The sequence below is a fragment of the Leucoraja erinacea genome, chromosome 1, assembly GCF_028641065.1.
Source record: "Leucoraja erinacea ecotype New England chromosome 1, Leri_hhj_1, whole genome shotgun sequence".
NCBI lineage: Eukaryota > Metazoa > Chordata > Chondrichthyes > Rajiformes > Rajidae > Leucoraja > Leucoraja erinaceus.
Window position 1 is genome coordinate 91,977,187 of NC_073377.1, and position 19,774 is coordinate 91,996,960.

Here is a 19,774-nt window from a genome sequence, read left to right on the forward strand (position 1 = left end):
CACTTCATCCAGGTTTAACTCATTTGTGCAGTACAGACTTTAAGAAACAACAATTTTTGTTATGGTCTAACAACTGTTTTATAGGAGCTTCCTATAAAATGGTCACATGGCATGCATCGACCTCAAAGATGCATACTATTTGGTGTCTATTCATTAAGAACAGGAGATATTTGAAGTTTAACTGGATGGCATGGCTCTGCCAAATGGGTTGTCATCAGCTCGTAGACTATTGACTAAACCACGGAAACCAATTCTGGGACTACAAACAAGATACAAGATACAAGATACATTTAATTGTCATTTGGACTCCTTGAGGTCCAAACGAAATGCCGTTTCTGCAGCCATACATTACAAACACATAGACCCAAGACACAACATAATTTACATAAACATCCATCACACCGCTGTGATGGAAGGCCAAATAAACTTATCTATCCACTGCACTCCCCCCCCCCCCCCCCCATGTCAGAGTCAAAGTCAAAGCCCCCGGCTGGCGATGGCGATTGTCCCGCAGCCATTAAAGCCACGCCGGGTGATGCAAGGTCGCACACCGGGTCTTGGTGTTAGAGCCCCCGGCGTACGCTCGCAGAGTCCCGCGGCCATTCCAAGCCGCGCAGGGCGGTGATGTCAGGCCCCGCTCCAGGAGTTCTTCGACCCCGCAACTCGGGCGGGAGAAGTCGCCGTTGCGAGAGCCCTGAAAAGCGGTCTCCCTCCAGGGACCCGCGGGCTCCCGGTGCCGCCGTCCACAGACCTGCCGTTGGAGCCTCCGACTCTCCGATCGGGCCGCAGCAGCAGCAGCAGCAGCAGCAGCAGCAGCGCTCCTCCACCGCTCCACCCGCTCCGGACTCGGCCAGCCCCGCGACGGCGACGGTGAGTCGTAGCACCAGAGTCCCCGGTCTCTTCCTGTTGGAGGCCGCTCCTCGTTACGGCCCCAACGACAACGGAAACCCGACGAGAAAAAGTCGGGTCTCCCGTGCAGGGAAAGATTTAAAAAGTTTCCCCCCCCTCCCACCCCACCCCCGCCCCCCCAAACACACACACCTCAACATAAAATAACAAAAACTACATAAAAACACAGACAGAAAATAATAAAACGCGGACAGACTGCAGAGGCCGCTGCTGACCAGAGTCGCGCCGCCCATCGGAAGGTCTCAAAACCACATAGTAATGGCATATTTGGAGAACATTTTCATTTTGGAGTCACCAAGAATTGGCAGAAGCATCAGTCAAGCAAACCAAAACCCTGTTTGAAAGAATTGGTTACCTCATCCATCCAGTTAAATCAAAATTGACACCTACAAGGATAATTGATTACCTAGAATTTACTATCAAAAACAGTAAGTATGTTGGTGACTTTGCCTACGGGCAAACGGCAATAGTAATTAAGCCTGCTATGACCTGATAGTCAAATTCTAGCCATCTATCAGGCAAACAGCGAGTGTAATTGGCAAATAGTAGCCGCATTCCCAGCAGTACGGGCCTTTGCATTACCAGAACTTACAGCAAGCAAAGGAATGAACACTCAGATTACATGCAGGCCGAATTGGCAAACTATGGATTGCCAGCAGAGGCCATTGTTGAATAACTATGGTGGATAACGAATGGGAGACAGCTCAGGGAAATTTTGCTCGAAACCCATCGAGGGTTCTTCAGACCTATGCGAGCGGCTAAGGATGGGGAGACACCAACACAGTCTAAAGCTGTGGGGGCAGATGGAATGAGCAGGAGTCTGTAATTCCCCAACACATGGAATCAATTACCCAGTATTGTTGGGGGCACAATATGGACTCAAGGTTCTCTGTAGCAATATGCAACCGGTGCTTGTTCAAATTCAGATTGATAACACCACTGCGGTGGCATATATCCATTAACAAGGGTGGTGTAAAATCTGTATCTTACGACAGATTGTCGAACCTCATTTGGCACTGGTGTATCGAGAGGAATATTTGGGAAATCTACGAGGTAGATATAACACGGTGACAGATGCTGGATCACAATAAGCCACAGGCATATTGGTAGTGCCAGATTGGACTACTCAAGCCTGGTCCCCAAACATTTTGGGAATTATAGTCCAGCCAGTAATGGCTGTACCCAAGAGCAGGGACCTCCTGGTGAACCCAGTTACAGGGAGCAATCATCCACTACATGAATGTATAACTTGTTGGTCTGCAGATTCTGAGGAGGCCATTTCAAGCCATAGGACTGTCCGAACAAATACAACACAGTTCGGATAACGGATGTCTTGGAGTTCCTATCAACTGTACTATAACTATAAACTATGTTATAGTGCATCTATAGTGCCAGAGGCGCACTCTCCTCCAATCTGATGCCGGAAGCAGGGCACAGTTCGATAGGAACGCACCCTTTTACACCAAAAGTCATGAAGAGAATTTACAATTTAAGACCTCCAAGGCCAAGGTACACTGACACATGGGATGTGAGCGTGGTACAAACCCTACTTTAACAGTGGGGACCGCCTATAACTAACCCTGAAGGTGGTATGCTGACAAAGAGTCCAGACACTGCAAAAGCTACTGTTGGACTACATGACCACCAATATGAACAACATAACATTCTTAATCAGGAACCAGAGCAGGCCAGGAATGCCAGGGATGGAGATCCAGTTCTTGGCATATCCAGAGGACCAACGGTTGTGTGGGTGGTAACATACTAACACCACTATCTGAGAGTTATGGAGAACCTCAGAGGCTCAGAACAATCAGTCCTCATCAGCCATAAAAAGACCACACCAAAAGGTGTCAACTCAAACCATCTCCAGATGGTCAAAAGAGGTAATGGCGGTAGCAGGAGTAAACATTTATATGGTTAAATCTCACTCCACCAGGGCTGCATCTACGTCGGCAGCAAGAGCTATGGATGTGCCCCTTGACGACATCCTAGTGGCTGCAGGATGGACGAATTAAATAACGGTCCACCGGTTTTATAACAAACCCATAACCGGACTGGGAGTGTTTGCACGTCCCATTTTAAGTTATGTCCCTTAGTTTCCCCCCCAAGGTTGGGAGGGGTAACTTTTTTAAAAAAATTTTCTTTCATTTAAAGCATCAGTTTCTTTACTTAACTACGTAATGTCTGAATGCTTTAATGATTACACGCATCCATGGTCAATCCATTCAGTGTGTGACGCTTTGATTCGTAACCGGCGTAAAATCACAGAGCTTTGAAATCTTCACGTAGTCACTCATGTGACTCCAAAGTAAAATAGTAAGATTAAATGAGAACTTACAAGTTTGAAGTTTGATCTTGATTTTATGAGGAGTTACGATGAGCGATTACGTGCCCACCGCTCCCACCCTCATACTATCAAGGTCATATGGAAGTTCTAGTTTCTTCACAATCTTACTATTCTCAGGTCTTCGTTTTATCTGTGATTTAACACCGCTGCTTTGAAGATTGACGCGCACGCAGACGGACGGCCCTTCTTCACGTAATCGCTCATCGTAACTCCTCATAAAATCAAGATCAAACTTCAAACTGGTAAGTTCTCATTTAATCTTACTATTAAATCACCTTCATAAGCATATTGTCAGGAAACAGTTCAGCCTGCTATGACATTAACTGCTTTCTCAATTGCTCAGTTTCTTGATCCAAAAACAGATTGCACAGATCATGTTGTCTATTCAAACTCTCACTGACAAACACTGAAATATCCTGGAAAAATCAATCTGTTATCATCGCTAGGAATGCTGTCTAGACTGGTCCTTGTTTTGACAAATTTATGCAATTACGCAAATACTTTAGAAAAGTGGAAAGCATTTCCCTGAATATGTCTGTATATTTAGGCTTTCATTTTATACAAGCAATATTATCACATTATTTGTGCTCTTGAACTCAAGCAGCAAAAGCAACATTGTAATATTACTTCAGACAATGATATTTCATCAGTTTTCCTGAGGTTATAGTACAGAATGAATGATCATTCAGCAGAAATTTATGATGATGTTTCGTTGAATATTTAAGTGTTGCATGCTGGGTGCTCTGTTTGGGAGTATAATGCAAAGCATTCATACAATTGTATAGGATTATCTGTCAACTACATTAAAACATGAAGAGCTGACATTTATTTATCCTAAAATTATAAATTAAATTCAATACAGTGACTATTCCTGCTGTGTCTCTTACTTCTCTAATCTCTCAACTCCTTATTCTAATTTTCTCTTCCACCCTCATACTACTCTTTAATTCATGAATGTAAACATTGAATTTGGTAAAGTGTAGTTACATCTGATGTTTCCATGCACAAGAAACAACAAACGGCAAACTTCCATTTCATAACACCTTCAGCATAACTGAGGCATTTCACGGGAGGATTATTAAGCAACAAGGCGTGTATGGAGATTTTAGGGCAGATGAAGAACGTTGAGCAGAGCAGAGAACATAACTTCCCAATTGAAAAGAGCTGATAAAGCAAAGATGGGCACAAAATGCTGGGTTAACTCAGAGGGACAGGTAGCATCTCTGGAGAGAAGGAATGGGTGACGTTTCAGTTCGAGACCCTTCTTCAGACAGCAAAGAGTTTTGGGAGAACATTCCCATGATTGGGCGGCACAGTGGTGCAGTTGCCTCTGTGCCTCAGAGACCCGAGATAGATCCATATGTCAGGTCTGCATGGAGTTTGCACATTCTCACTGTGACCACGTGAGTTTTACTTCAAATGCTCCAGTTTCTTCCTACATCCCAAAGACGTGGGTTTGCAGGTTGATTAGCCTCTGTAAGTTGTCCCTTCTGTGTAGGGAATGCAAGCGAAAGTGGAGTAACATAGAACTAGTGTGAAGGGGTGATGGATGGTCAACATAGACTTGGTGAACCTAAGGGCCTGTGTCCCTACTATCCCTAAACCAAAGTAAATTAAACTCAATAAGGTGTTTGAAAATGGTTTAGCAATTAACTGTGGTCATAGACTAGAATTATAAAGAAACAGATATCTCAGTGAATATAAGGTGGGAGGAGATTTCACATTTAGAAAGGGGTAAGATCATGCAAGAAATGGCAACAATTATGTTAATTGAACAATTGTCTTTGCTTAACGGGGAATCAGGAGAGGTTGGCAACAACTGATGAGTGAGTGGAACTTGATGAATGTCAGGACGGAAATGGCAGAGTTTTGGAGGATTTCAAGTTTATGAAAAAAACGAGGGAGCTCAGTCTTGAGTTCATTGGATACATAAGAATGGAACCAAGCAAGTGTCATCCTTTCAAACAATGATAGAAGATTAAGGTGGCACAGTGGCTCCTCTGGAACACGTCTCAGGGGATCAACACAGTAATGCAGTGGTGCAGTTGCTGTCTGATGGAGTTCGATCGTGACCACGGTTGCTGACTGTATGGAGTTTATACATTCTCCCTGTGACCACATTGGTTTTCTCTGGTTAGGTTTAGTTCTCCGATGCTCTGGTTCCCTCCCACACTCCAAAGACATATAGGTTTGTAGGTTAATTGGCTTCTGAAAATTGTCCCTCGAGTGTAGGATAGAACTAGTGTATGGGGTGATTGTTAGTTGGCATGGATTTGGTGGGCCGAAGGGCCTGTTTCCATGCTGCATCTCTAAACTAAATTAAACCAAAGAAGTATGGCGAGACCATCTCTACCAAAGACAGAACAAATATCAGGAGGAACCTTTTGCAGAGTAATTTCAGTGTAGCTGGTTGCGGAAGGCTAGCATATACCTAAATTAAGTTAGGAAGGCCTGAACGCATTGCAGCAAAGAGGACGGAGATGGAAGAGTAATTTGAAGGATTTAAGAGTTAAGATTTGACGTTCTAAGGATCAGAGTGAGGAGCACAGGTATGAAGAAGGTGAATCAGTAATGAGAGCAGCATGATGGAGCTCAGCCATGAATGCATTGGAAAGGCTGGACAGATGAGAATGGAACTAAGTGAGTTGTTCTCTCAATCTGGATGAAAATGGATTATATTGATAACATCAATGAACACAGGGGCCAGGAAAGATGTTGGTTGGTTCAAGGCAGAGGAAAATTGACTTACAAACACTATGTTTGGGAGGGCAAGGGAACAAAATAGGAGAGAAACAGAAAAAAAATATGAATTTGGGTCAATTTTCCTCTCTGTGGCCTAGGAAGTGGAAGAACGGGGAATTCCGCCATTGCTTTGGCTGAAGTTATTCTGTTTATGAAGCTGGAGGCTCAAACTGACTCCTTTCTGGGATTGAGGCATGCAATGGTTTCATTATTAGATTGCAGAAAGCCTAATGTTGATGCTGAATACTGTTTTATTTTGCACAGGTGAAAAGGAACATGATTTTGTTGTTCAGATCCAGAGATTAAAAGCATTCCGATGTCTTTCTTATACCCTAGTTTGTGAATAACTCAGCGAATAGGTGAAAACCTATTTAGCGTTAAACCAAGCATAGACCAACAATTCATTCTCATTTATTCACTTAGATATAGATTTACCATCATGCGACGAAGATGCACTCTCCATTTAAACTCCAATCGATTGCGCATTGTATATTATAACACTTGAATGAACCTTAACTACAAAATAACATTTTAATATTTTTGCCCTTGCAACAAGAGTGTGACTTGGTCAGGTAACTGCTATTCAGCATTGTAACCTGAGTCTGTACACCAGCATCAATATAATAGTGTTGGCCCATCAGCTCAACCTGCAACTTCAGAATCACAAACTTAGGCAAAAGCGTAATTTAAATAAACTATGAGTTCAGTTTGAATATAGAATACATTAAAGTAGGAATTGCATGTTTCATACAGACACCTTGTCCAATTTAGCATGCTAGTGCACTTTTCCTTTGCATTACAATTCCTCAGGGGTCTCAACCACATTCTCCAGTGCTGATTGTGGATGACAATGGTTTTCATGGAAAGGGCAGAGTGCTCAATAAAATACAGAGAGAGGTTGAGATGCCACTGGCAGTAGTAAAGGCCAGGTTTAGTTTAATCTAGTTAGATACAGTGTGAAAAACAGGCCCTTCGGTCCACCATGTCCATGCAGTCCAGTGATCACCATACACTAGTTATATCCTACACACTTTACAAGGGACAATTTACAGAGGCAAATTGACCTACAAACCCACACGTCTTTGCGATATGGGAGGAAACCGGTGCTCCTGGAGAAAACATATGCAGTCACATTGAGAACGTACAAATTCCACACAGACAGCAGTAGTCAGGATGGAACTAGAGCCAATGGCGAGCTGTAAGGCAGTAACTCTACCGTTGCGCCACTGTGTTGTTCCCCTGAGTCTTGTGACCCAGCAGAGCCACTCTACTGGAAGCCTGGCATGGGTGGCCAGGGAAGCACCTCCAGCACTGACAATCTCCAAGCAATGGAGCAGCTGGAATGAATGCCCACCCCCCAAATTAACCCTTCCTCCCAAATTCCTTTCCTATCTTTCCCCTCCATCCACACCCTTCCACCCACATTCCTCCCTCCGGCTTTACATTTCACTCCTCCTGACCTCTCCTTTTGTCTCCTTTTCACCTTTTGTTTTTGTCACTAATCCACCCATCTGCCTATCAAACCCAAATCACCTGTACCCACCTATCTTGCTAGACTGACAGGAATAGAATTTCCGGTGAGAATTGGCAGAAGTGCTTCTCTCTGGTGTCCATTTCGATTCATGCAATTGGGACCACTCTGTTTAGTTTAGTTTTTAGTTTAGTTTAGAGATACAGTGCAGAAACAGGCCTTTCGGCCCATCGAGTCCACACTAACCAGCGATCCCCACACATTATCCTACGCGCACTAGGGGCAATTTACATTTATACCAAACCAATTAACCTACAAACCTGTTGTCTTTGGAGTGTGGGAGGAAACTGAAGATCTCGGAGAAAACCCATGCAGGTCACAGAGAGAACGTACAAACTCTGTACAGACAAGCACCCGTAGTTAGGATCGAACGTGGGTCTCTCGTGCTGTAAGGCAACAACGCTACCACTGCACCATCCTGGCGTTTAGCCAGAAGATAAGGCTCCCTCGACATGAACTCCAGTTGCCAATCTGTTCCCCCTCCTTCCCATCTTCCTCCTCCTTGCTCTGCTCCTTTCTCTTCTTCACTTGCCTTTTACTACATTCTCTCGTTGACAGAATATTGTAGCATATGCAGGTGTTGATGATTTATCTGCATTCTCTGGTTGATGAATACTGTACTGTGCCTTCGAGTGATGCAGGCATTAGTATTTCACCATCTGCACCCCAATCTTATTTTGTATTCTGCTGCCTGTACGACTTTTGTTTTTTAGTTTAGAGATAAGCGTTTAGTTTAGAGATAAGCTTTGGCCACCCATGGCCAATGCTGACCTTTGATCACCATTCACACTAGTTCTATGTTGTCCTACTTTTGTATCTGCTCTTGACACACAAGGGACAATTTCTAGAGGCCAATTAATCTACAAACCCGCATGGCTTTGATTAAACCCACATGGTCACAGGGAAAACATGCAAATTCCACATGGACTGTACCCAAGGCCAGGATCGAACCTGGGTCTCTCGCACTGAAGCATTGCTGTTCTGCAACAATATATTGGTGTTCTGGAACAATGAGGCGGAGTCTGGTATGAAATTAGGGGTCAAGTAAACCAGGCTAATCCCTCATCCAAGACTATCTCCCATGGAAATGTGGGACCACTGAAAATCTCTGGCTGTTTGCCAATCTTCTTGGCAGTGGCATAAATGTAGCAGGGATGTATTTCAGAGGTTTGGAAAGATCCAGTGATGAGGAAGTTAAGAATCTGAGTCTCAGTCTCATTGTCCCCGAGGATCATTGACAGTCAGTGCATGAGAACATGGCCAAAGGTCTTCTTGCAGCATACTGTATATGGTGGGGACACCACCCATGTAAAATCTGAATTTGGATCTGTATTTATTGAGTCTATAGATAAATTATAAAGAATGAAAGGTGACCTCATTGCGACAGAGGAAATCCTGAGCGGAAATGACGGGGTAGATATTGAAATGTTTTTACTAATTGGAGAGTCACAAAATATAGGTTACAAGATGTGGACAGATCGTTTAAACATGAGGTACATCAAAATTTATTTTCACAGAATGTCGTGAATCTCTGGAATGCTCGATCATTAGAAATATGCAAGGTTGAGGTTGATAATGGTTTTGAAAAATCGAGGAAGTAATGGCTCTGGTGAACTGACACAGAGGAGGCATTGAGGCTTCCTCTAGGGTAAAGAGCTGCGGAGGAACTCAGCAGGTCAGGCTGCATTTGTGGAGGGAAATGTATAGACGGCATATTTAGATCGTGACCCTCAATCAGTCTGAAGAAGGGTTGCATCCCAAAGTGACGTCTGTTTATTTCCCTCCACAGATGCTGCCTGACCTGCTGAATTCTCCCAGGAGTTTCTTTCTTGCTCAAGGTTACAGTGTCTATAGTCTCTTATATCTTTATTCTTCTGGAGTAGTGTTGTGTAATGAGACCCATACACAGGAGTAATAACTCATAGGCTTCATTGTAACACAAGCGGAGGAAACATTACATGCTATCGTCTCCATTGTCAGCATCAAGTCTGACTATGAGATGGTGAAGTGCTGTTATCAATAGTCCGGGGTTGGGATGAAGATCTGGACTGGATTACATATGGAATGTGTAGTAGGCACAATATGTGTGGTGATAGATATAGTAAAGGCAGACTAATATGTTTAATCGACAGGCAAAACAGCCATGGTCATATTGAATGGAAGGGAAAGGCCAGAGGGGGCAGGTGGATGTCTCTTGCTTCCATTTCCTTGTGTTCTCTTATACATAGGCATTTTTCTTCAGGAAGATCATTGGCATGATGGCATAGTGGTAGAGCTACTGCCTTACAGCGCCATAGACCCGGGTTCGATCCTGACTACGGGTGCTGTTTGTATGGTGCTTGTATGTTCACCCCGAATTGCCTGGATTTTCACCGAATACTTCGGTTTCCTCGCACTCTCCAAAGGTTTGTAGGTTAATTGGTTTGGTATATATGTAAGATTGTCCCTAGTGTGCGTAGGGTAGTGTTAATGTGTGGGGGATCACTGGTTAGTGCAGACTTGGTCAGCTGAAGGGCCTGTTTCTGCGTTGTATCTGTAAACTAAACTAAACTAAAGGTCCAGGTAAGAGCTTCTACGTTTGAAGACACTGCAAGGTGTTGGTCTCCATTGACTGGCATCCCTGTGTCTACTGGCGAGGAACATGACTCACCATCCATGGTCAGACATTGCCAAGGCTTTGTTTCCAAAACTATATGGTTGCTGAATGGTGTGGCCATGAATACCCCTATAGTATCAGAATGAGTGATTAATTTGTGCAAAAGGCACCTCACTACAAGTTGTAGCACACTCGGGAATATATAGCCAGCAAGTAGTTTGAAGGTATCCAGTTAAGGGTTGCACTGTCTGCATATTGTCCATTTAGGTGGACAGCAAATTAATCAGGCATAATGTTCCTATATGAAATAAGAGCAAACAAAACATATATGTTGCACAATGAAGTCCAAATTATTTGGTTAATGGCGACGTGCGTGTATCACTCATTGATGATATCATCTGTGATACTCATCTATCTAGGAAAATGAAAGGTTCTTTAGACTTTAGAGATACAACGTGGAAACAGGCCCTTCAGTCCATCGAGTCCTCACCGACCTGTGATCACTCCATACACTATCTTACATCCTAGAGAAAATTTACAATTTTGCCAAAAATTTATTAACCGATTAACCTGAACGTCTTTAGAGTGTGGGAGGAAACCAGAATACCCAGAGAAAACTCGTGCAGTCACAGGGAGAATGTGCAAACTCCACACAAACAGCACCTATAGTCAGGATTGAACCTGGGCCTCTGGTGCTGTAAGGCAGCAACTCTACTGCTGTGCCACTGTGCCACCCTGTGGCATCTTATCTGGTGGAATCATAGAATAATTACACAACAGGAACATGCCATTCACCCAGCTAATCCGTCCAACTCCTTGCAGAGACAATCCAATTCCACTACTGTTTTCTCATAGTGTCACAGTCTGCCCTCTCCTCATTCTCATCCACTTCACCTCCCAGTACTTTTCCACCGGTCCCTCCTTCTCCTCGCCTGCCACTCCCCTCTCATCAGCCTAACTCTCCTCACCTGTTGCACTCAGTTGCCTCTGATCACCTATTAACCTGGTATATAGACTCTCCTCACCATTCGCACAGTGCCAGATTGTTCTCAGCATTCATGCAAGACTCTCCAGCGATTTTCCGACTGCCTACACGGATTTGAACCTGCCTGCCCCTGACCATTCCGTCCTGTCGTCTTCCTGGATAGCGCCTCAGCATCTGTCCCCGACCTCCTGGTTTCTGTCTGCCTCTCTCCTGGGCTGTTTGGTGTATCCCTGCAACAGCTCCTCGACTACCTGCCTGGCTTCGACTATCCTTTCGTCTGTTCCTCGCTGGTTTGTTTGCATCGTGTGTTGGATCTCCTGGTTACCGGACCTTCTGCTACTCCGACTACGTCTCCTGCCTGCCCCTCTTCGGCACCCTCGCTCAATCCTGAGCCTCTGTGTGAGTATGGTGTACCCATTCCTGGGTTTTTAGCAAGTCTAGGGCCACCTCCCTTCCTCCTCATTGGCCCTATAACTGCGCCATAGACCTCCTGCCTGGTTCCGCTCCTCCTAGGGGTCGCCTTTACTCCATGTCCGCCCCTGAGAGAGGCCTGTCATCCCCGGCATTCAGCGGACCAAGGAGATGGTGTTACGGAGGTTCTGGTGGGCATCACTGGAGGAGGACACTCGGGAGTTTGTCAACGCCTGCCCCGTTTGCAACCGGCACAAGGTCTCACACCAAGCTCCTGCGGGTCATCTACTTCCACTGCCTGTACCCCATCGACCATGGTCCCACATCTCCCTGGACTTCGTTACCGGCCTGCACCCATCCAGTGGTCACACCACCATCCTGACCATGGTCGATAGATTTAGCAAGATGGCTCACTTTGTGCCCCTGCCCAAGCTTCCGTCAGCAAAGGAAACGGCCGAGCTCATAGTACTCTACGTCTTCAGGCTCCATGGTCTCCCCGTCGATGTGGTCTCCGACTGGGGACCCCAGTTTGCTTTTGGGGTCTGGAGGGAGTTCTGCACGCTGGTGGGTGCCACCGTGAGTCTGACATCCGGATTTCATCCCCAGTCAAACGGCCAGACTGAAAGGAAGAATCAGGAGATGGAGACGGTGCTGCAGTGTATGGTGTCTAAGCATCCCTCCTCCTGGTCCCAGCAGTTGTTGTGGGTGGAGTACGCCCACAACACCCTGACAAGCTCGGCCACTGGGCTCTCCCCTTTCCAGTGTGCCTACGGGTTCCATCCTCCACTGTTCCCAGCGCTGGAGAAAGAGGTTTCCTGCCCGTCCACCCAGGCCTTCATTTGTCGCTGCCACAGGACATGGACCCAAGCCAAGGCGGCTCTTCTCCGCTCCGTGGACCGTTACGCCACGGCTGCCAACCGTCACCACACCCAGGCCCCCACCTACCTCGCGGGCCAGAAGATGAGGCTGTCGACCCGGGACCTTCCCTTGAGGGTGGAGTCCAAGAAGTTGGCACCCAAGTTCATCGGTCCCTTTGAGATCCAGAAGGTCATCAACCCAGCGGCTGTGAGGCTCAAGTTGCCTCGTTCCATGCGGGTCCATCCTACGTTCCACGTGTCCAGAGTAAAGCCAGTCCGGGGGAGCTCCCTGGTCCCCACAGTCCCTCCTCCTCCTCCACCTCCTCGTCTCATCGACGGAGGCCCCGCATTTACGGTGCACCGCCTCCAGCGCTCCCACCGTCGCGGGAGGGGTCTCCAATACGTGGTCGTTTGGGAGGGTTACGGTCCAGAGGAGAGGTCCTGGGTTCCTGCTCGCCACATCCTGGACGCCTCCCTCATCAGGGAGTTTCACCAGCGTCATCCCGACCAGCCGTTCAAGTCTGCCACTCCCAGAGGGGTAGCTGCCCCTGAGAGTCTGTCGCCTCTGAGGTGCCCAGTGATGATGAGAAGGAGCTTTCCTCTGATGCCATGGAGGAGGATGTGGACATGGATGTCTCGGACGAATATTAGCCCTCTTCCGGTCCCCCTCCTCCCACCCAACTCTTCGTGGGATTGGGTTTATTTTCTTTATTGGTTTTTTGTTTTTTTTGTTTGTTGTTTTGGGACGTCAGGAGCCGTCCCTTGAGGAGGGGGGGGGGGAGGTTCTGTCACAGTCTGCCCTCTCCTCATTCTCATCCACTTCACCTCCCGGTACTTTTCCACCAGTCCCTCCTTCTCCCTACCTGCCACTCCCCTCTCATCAGCCTAAATCTCCTCACCTGTTGCACTCAGTTGCCTCTGATCACCTATTAACCAGGTATATAGACTCTCCTCACCATTCGCACAGTGCCAGATTGTTCTCAGCATTCATGCAAGACTCTCCAGCGATTTTCCGACTGCCTACACGGATTCAAACCTGCCTGCCCCAGACCATTCCGTCCTGTCGTCTTCCCGGATAGCACCTTTGCCTTCTGTCCCCGACCTCCTGATTTCTGTCTGCCTGGGCTGTTTGGTGTAGCCTTGCAATGGCTCCTCGACTACCTGCTTGACTTCGACTCTCCTTTCGTCTCTCCCTCGCTGGTTTGTTTGCATCGTGTGTTGGATCTCCTGGTTACTGGACCTTCCGCTACCCCGACTACGTCTCCTGCCTGACCCTCTTCAGAACCCTCGCTCAATCATGAGCCTCTGTGTGAGTACGGTGTACCCATTCTTGTGTTACTACTCTGTGTAACAGTATCGTAATAAGGTTCATTACCAATTATACCTGCCTGATGCTGTGCTGCTATTGGGTCCAAGCTATACCCGTTACACATAGCCTTCCAAATTATTTTTCTTCACATGCCTAAGCAATTCCCTTTGGAGCTACTGATCGACTGTTTTCACCAGCATTGCAGTAAGTGAATTCCAGACCTTAATCACTCTCTGCATTTAACAAAATCTCACATCCCCACCTCCCCCACCCCCTGTACTTGTTTCCCATCAATTTAAATCAAGCAATCATTGAAGAGTTATCTACTCCGTTAAATTTATGGAAATAAGAGCTTCTCATCGACTCTTTTTACTCCCAGGCTCAGATTTGTAAGAGCACTCTTTACATTGATAGGCAATTTTCTTGCTTGCTGATGCAGCACTCTGGAAGACAAGTCTGTAAACCAATTAGGGAACAGAAAATATCCCAGTAACATGGGTATCGACTGCAAGCAATTAGCATTATCAGCCTGCCTTGGTTCAAATGGAATGCTTAATTGGTTTCACAAAATGTCACCCATCAAATACCCTTGTATAATTTGCAGTTGAAATATTGCCATAATTGTCTGTAAATTTTTGATCCTAAGTGTTATTTGACAAAGCTCTTTGGAATAGATTTTGTTGCATTAGCAAAACATAAATCTTCTATCTGTTGTTCTAATCAGTGCTTGGTAATTATACGATGATCAATAACAGGTAACCCTGCTCACCCATGACCACACACAACTTTCTTGTAATAAAACATTCCAGGATGCTGCACCTTTCTTGTAATAAAACATTCCAGGATGCTGTGCAGAAACGAAGCCAAAAACTAAGGCTGGGCAAATGAAAGATTAGGAAATGACCAAATACTTGACCAGGAATTCTGGTTAAAACGTGTTTTGTAGGAAAAAGAGAAAGATTTTCTAAAAGTATAGCAAGACTTGCTTTTATATACAGCCATTTATGGCCTTGTATTTTCCTGTCCATTGCAGCCAGTGAAGTGGAGACACTGTTGTAATCTTGAAAACTCAGCAAGGGATTTCCAAAATTTAGACCTGGGACAGCTGAAGGAACAGTCGTCAATTAAAGAGCAAAGGATGCAAGGCTAGCTTAAGAGACTTATCATGCATGCAATTGTTCAATAATCCTCTTGAAACAATACTGAGGCACATCGCACACTATAGAAATCCCCAGATTTAATTACAGGCCTTCAATAACTTGCTCAACTTTTCTCATGTCACCACTCAGTTTGATAATCTAGAAAATGTTTGGAAAGGTTTTATTACAGTGAGGATGCTACTTAAATTCAAATGGCTTTACATGACAGGATCTATTCCAGCAAATAGCTGCATGCAGATCTCACTTCAGAATACTATCCCTGCCACACTCTGTTGGAAATGATTAATGGAGCTTTAATTCGTCAGCCATGGATTTTCATATTACAAGGTTTAATTCACAATTAGACATACTTCATGTTGGTTTAAGAACGAAATAAATCAGATTTTAGGGTGCCAAAATTCCTGGTAAATACTTAATCATAATGGACTTTGAATTAAGTAGCACATTATGGTTTGTTATACCTTTTAATATTTATTCAATGGTTGAATGTATTTGATCTTCAATGTACGGAACAAAAACATGTTTTTTTCTTCCTCTATTATAAGTAAGAACAAAATAGTGTCATAGTTAATCAAGGCATTAAAAACAAAAATAGAACATTCCGGAAAATCTTAACAGCTCTGACTGCAAGTGGAGAAAACACAGGATTAACATTTTAGTTAATTACATTTTGTCAGATCTGAAATGTTAATCCTACTTTCTTCTCATCACCTCTGCTTCCCGTTGAATGATTTCTGAAATGTCAGCTTTTACTTCAAGTTGTGAAATTGAAAAAAAATTATAAATATTTTTTTTAAGTGGAAGTAAACCAAAATAAATTTGCAGGACAACGGAACAGCTTGAATTACACATGTTTAAAGAAATGAATAGATTCTTGTGTTTTGCAATCAATAACTATTTTGACTAGGGTGTCACATTCATGAAGGGGAAGGGATTTGTTAAAACCCAATGGAGGTTTTCAGAATAAGTGAAGGGAGGGAAGGCATTGCATAGACTTGCTGGGTTCCCTTTCATTTGATGATCAGTGGACACATCTACCTCATGTAAACTGAAACTATGTGGGTTAATTTGGTCTCCAAGGCTCTCATTTTTCAAGCACACACAAATCATAAATCCTCAAAAATGGAGCTTGTTTATTTCAACCTATTACATCACTGCTTTTTTCTTACTTTTTTACTTAATACCTTCTTCACACTGATGGTGCTACACTAACTCACTGTTACTTAAAGAAAAATAAGGTCCTATCAAAGTATCCATCTTGATTGACTTCTCTTTAGACAAGGTAACCTACTTCTGACTTCCAAAGTATTGTCACGGCCTTTAGGCACCATACTCTAATTCCTTGGCTCGTTCTTCATTACTCACCTGCATCTTCCATGAATTGAGCCATTCTCTGCAGCCTCAGTACAGTTACAGTTGTACAAGATGTTGGCAAGGCCACATTTGGAGTATTGTGTTCTGTTGTAGGAGCCCTGTTATAGAAAGCTATCAGCCCAACGAGATCTTGGGGCCTTCTAAATGTTCTGGTTTTCTACCAAATTATTATGGCAGTCAGCTAGGGGAATCATTCCATGGGATTTATCATCCCCATTTTCTATCAGCCCCCTGCGTGATTGACTTTAGTTAAAAGGGCTGCATAAACATTTCCATGAGGGTTAGATTGTGTGGCAAATTCCAGCCAAAGGGAATATTCTAACACACCATGACCAGATGCATTCCACACAACACAGAGTACAGGCAGAAACTCAGTGCATGTTCCTCTAACCAGACTCTGTGTACTGCTGGACATGGCCAAGCACATAGATGGCATTGCCACAAGGCCATCTTTGGATACATTTTCCTCCTTTTTGTTCTGGTGATTTGAACCTCGTGTCTCGACAGACCAGGTCCCATTTTGATCTCCAGTCTACCTGGAAACCAGTGCTGGAGTAAGGCAAGGAACTCAAGCACGATGACCATATTCTCCATTGCAATGCAGATGAAAGGTTGCTTCAGCTTGGTTACGCACTCTACCAGTCCATGGTGCATGCACTCCCTCCTCAGACCCTTTCTCCCAAAAGCTTCTGGGAATTGGATCAGATGGTGAAGGGGACAAAGTGTTGGATATACCAATTGTCAAATAAACCCTACTTTTGCTGAGATTAACTCTGGCTTCAAAGGCTAGTGCGAAAGAGTTGCACTTGCTCATAAATCTGCAGACTGACCGTGCATCTAGGCAGAAGGGGGCAAAAAGTTGTCAAACTGGAAAAGGTACAGAGAAAATTTAAGAGGATGGTGCCATGACTTGGGGGCCTGAGCTACAGGGGGAGTTTGAGCAGGCTTGGACTCTATTCCCTGGATGGCAGGAGGATGAGGGGTGCTCTTATAGAGTATAAATCATGTAAATGCACAGGGTCTCTTACCCAGAGTAGGGGAATCAAGAACCAGAGGACATAGGTTTAAGGTGGTTGGTGGGGGGGGAGATTTAATAGGAATCTGATGGGTAACTATTTTACACATTGGTGGGTGAATGGGATGAGCTGCAAGAGGAGGTAGTTGAGGCAGGTACTATCCCAATATTTTAGAAACATTTAGACAGGTACATGGTTAGGGAGGGTTTGGAGGGATTGGGCCAAACACTGGCAGGTGGGACTAGGATAGATGTGACATTGGTAGATGTGGTTGGTTGGGCAAGTTGAGCTGAAGAGCCTGTTTCCACGCTGTATGACTATGATTATATGACTGTAACTTTTAGGTGCAAACAGTGTGTATGAGAAGGATTGAAATTGGTACAGGCCATTTGATTGGTTGCATCATTATCTCCTTTATCCCTTCATCCATCCTGATGAACATGGCAAAAGGCAGGATACAACAAACAAACACAAATCAGAGGGGCAACTTTTATAACTCCAGATTGTACTGGGATGCTTTTATATTTCCAACACACTCTGTATCTGATGTCTGTGTAGAGACTAGCTTGTTCTATTTGGATGTGATTTTGCAAAATATTGAAAATATTGAAAAGTGTATCATATGATATCAAATATGATATCAGGACGTATCGTATCATATTGTCTTGATCCCTCCTCTCTCATTAACTACCGCCCAATCTCAAACCTCCCCTTTCTTTAAAAAAACCCTGGAGCGTATCGTCGCGTCACAACTTCATTCCCACCTCCTCGCGTATAACCTATTCGAACTTCTCCAATCTGGCTTTTGCCCCCTCCATAGCACAGAAACTGCTCTCCTCAAAGTCCTCAATGACCTCCTCACCTCTGCTGACACTGGTCCCCTCAACATCCTCATCCTCCTCGCCCTGAGTGCAGCCTTCGATACTGTGAACCATAACCTCCTGCATACCAGACTTAAAGGCCTTGGCATTGAAGGTTCTGCGCTCAGCTGGCTCTGTTCCTACCTTTCCAACCGATCCCACTTCATCTCTCTCCATAACCACACCTCTGCTACAGCCACTGTCACTCAAGGCGTTCCCCAAGGCTCTGTTCTCGGTCCCCTCTTCATCATCTACATCCTCCCCCTTGGTCGTATACTCCGTCACTTCAAACTGGACTTCCATTGCTATGCTGATGACACCTAGATCTATCTCAGCACCACGTCCCCCCACCACCCCCCTCTCTCCCATATCAACTCCTGTCTGTCAGCCATCAAATCTTGGATGCAACTCAACTTCCTTAAATTAAACAGTAATAAAACAGAATTTCTCCTCATTGGCTCCAAATCAACACTTACCAAAATTAACAACCCCATTCTCACTATTGACGGCACCACTGTCTCCCCATCTCCTCAGGACCGCAACCTTGGCGTGATCTTTGACAACCCTCTCTCTTGAGCCTCACATCCGCCATGTTGTCAAAACATCATTTTTTCACCTCCACAACATTGCCAAAATCAGACCCTCTCTCACACCCCCCGCTGCTGAAAGACTCATCCATGCCCTCATCTCCTCCCGACTGGACTACTGTAACTCTCTTCTCTTTGGCATTAATTCCAGCAACATCAACTGACTCCAACTGGTCCAGAATGCAGCCGCCCGACTCATTACCCACACCAAATCCTGGCAGCACATCACCCCAGTCCTCAAAGAACTTCACTGGCTTCCCATTTCCCACCGGATCATCTACAAAATCCTGGTCTTCACCTACAAAGCCCTAAACCACTTGGCCCCCCCTTATCTCACTGACCTCCTCTCCCCCTACCAACCCTTACGGTCCCTCAGATTCATTTCAGCCGGTCTCCTCTCCATTCTGAAATCCAACCTCTGCACTTTTGGAGACAGAGCCTTCTCCAGGGCAGCTCCCAGGCTCTGGAACTCCCTCCCACAATTGATCCGAACTTCTGAGTCCCTCACCCTCTTCCAGTCCCGCCTCAAGACCCATCTCTTCACCTCTGCATACCCTTAGTCCCATGTCCCCCTCGCCTTTGCATCTCTGTCTTACTGCTCTATTTTGTTTTGTTCTTGACGCACCATGTAAAGCGACTTTGAGTCCTTGAAAAGCGCTATACAAATAAAATGTATTATTATTATTATTCTATGGACCTTTTCTCCAAATCGAGAGTGATTTTATAATTTATATCCTATTATAAAATCACTCTCCATTTTGGCAAAATTGTTTATCAAATCCATGTTCCAATATTTTAATTTTTTTGCATAATGACTATTCCAAGTCCAAAGAGACAAAGCTAGTCTCAACACCCCTGTGCCATGTGCAGGCAATTGTGTCCCTAACTAGCACAAGACTGTCAGAGATTTTCCTGCCTTGTGTGACGCAGATCGGACCCAGATGAATCAGCAGCTCCAGAACAGAGTCACCGTCTTATTATCCTGTGTACCCCTTAATCCCTTTGCTCATTCCCAGTACCATACGGTGTTTGATTGTTGCAAAAATGCATCACTTCACACCTACCGCTGTTGAAGCTATGTTTCTCTTCC

At 45.0% G+C, this 19,774-nt stretch overlaps 1 long non-coding RNA gene across 1 annotated transcript in view; it reads left to right on the plus strand.

The window, feature by feature from the left end:
- Positions 1-3,322: 3,322 nt before the first annotated feature.
- Positions 3,323-19,774, plus strand: part of LOC129699281 (uncharacterized) — a 62,282-nt gene continuing 45,830 nt past the window's right edge. The window contains exon 1 of the long non-coding RNA XR_008723816.1: positions 3,323-3,498. This is a non-coding gene — a long non-coding RNA (uncharacterized LOC129699281). The remainder of the gene's footprint in view (positions 3,499-19,774) is intronic.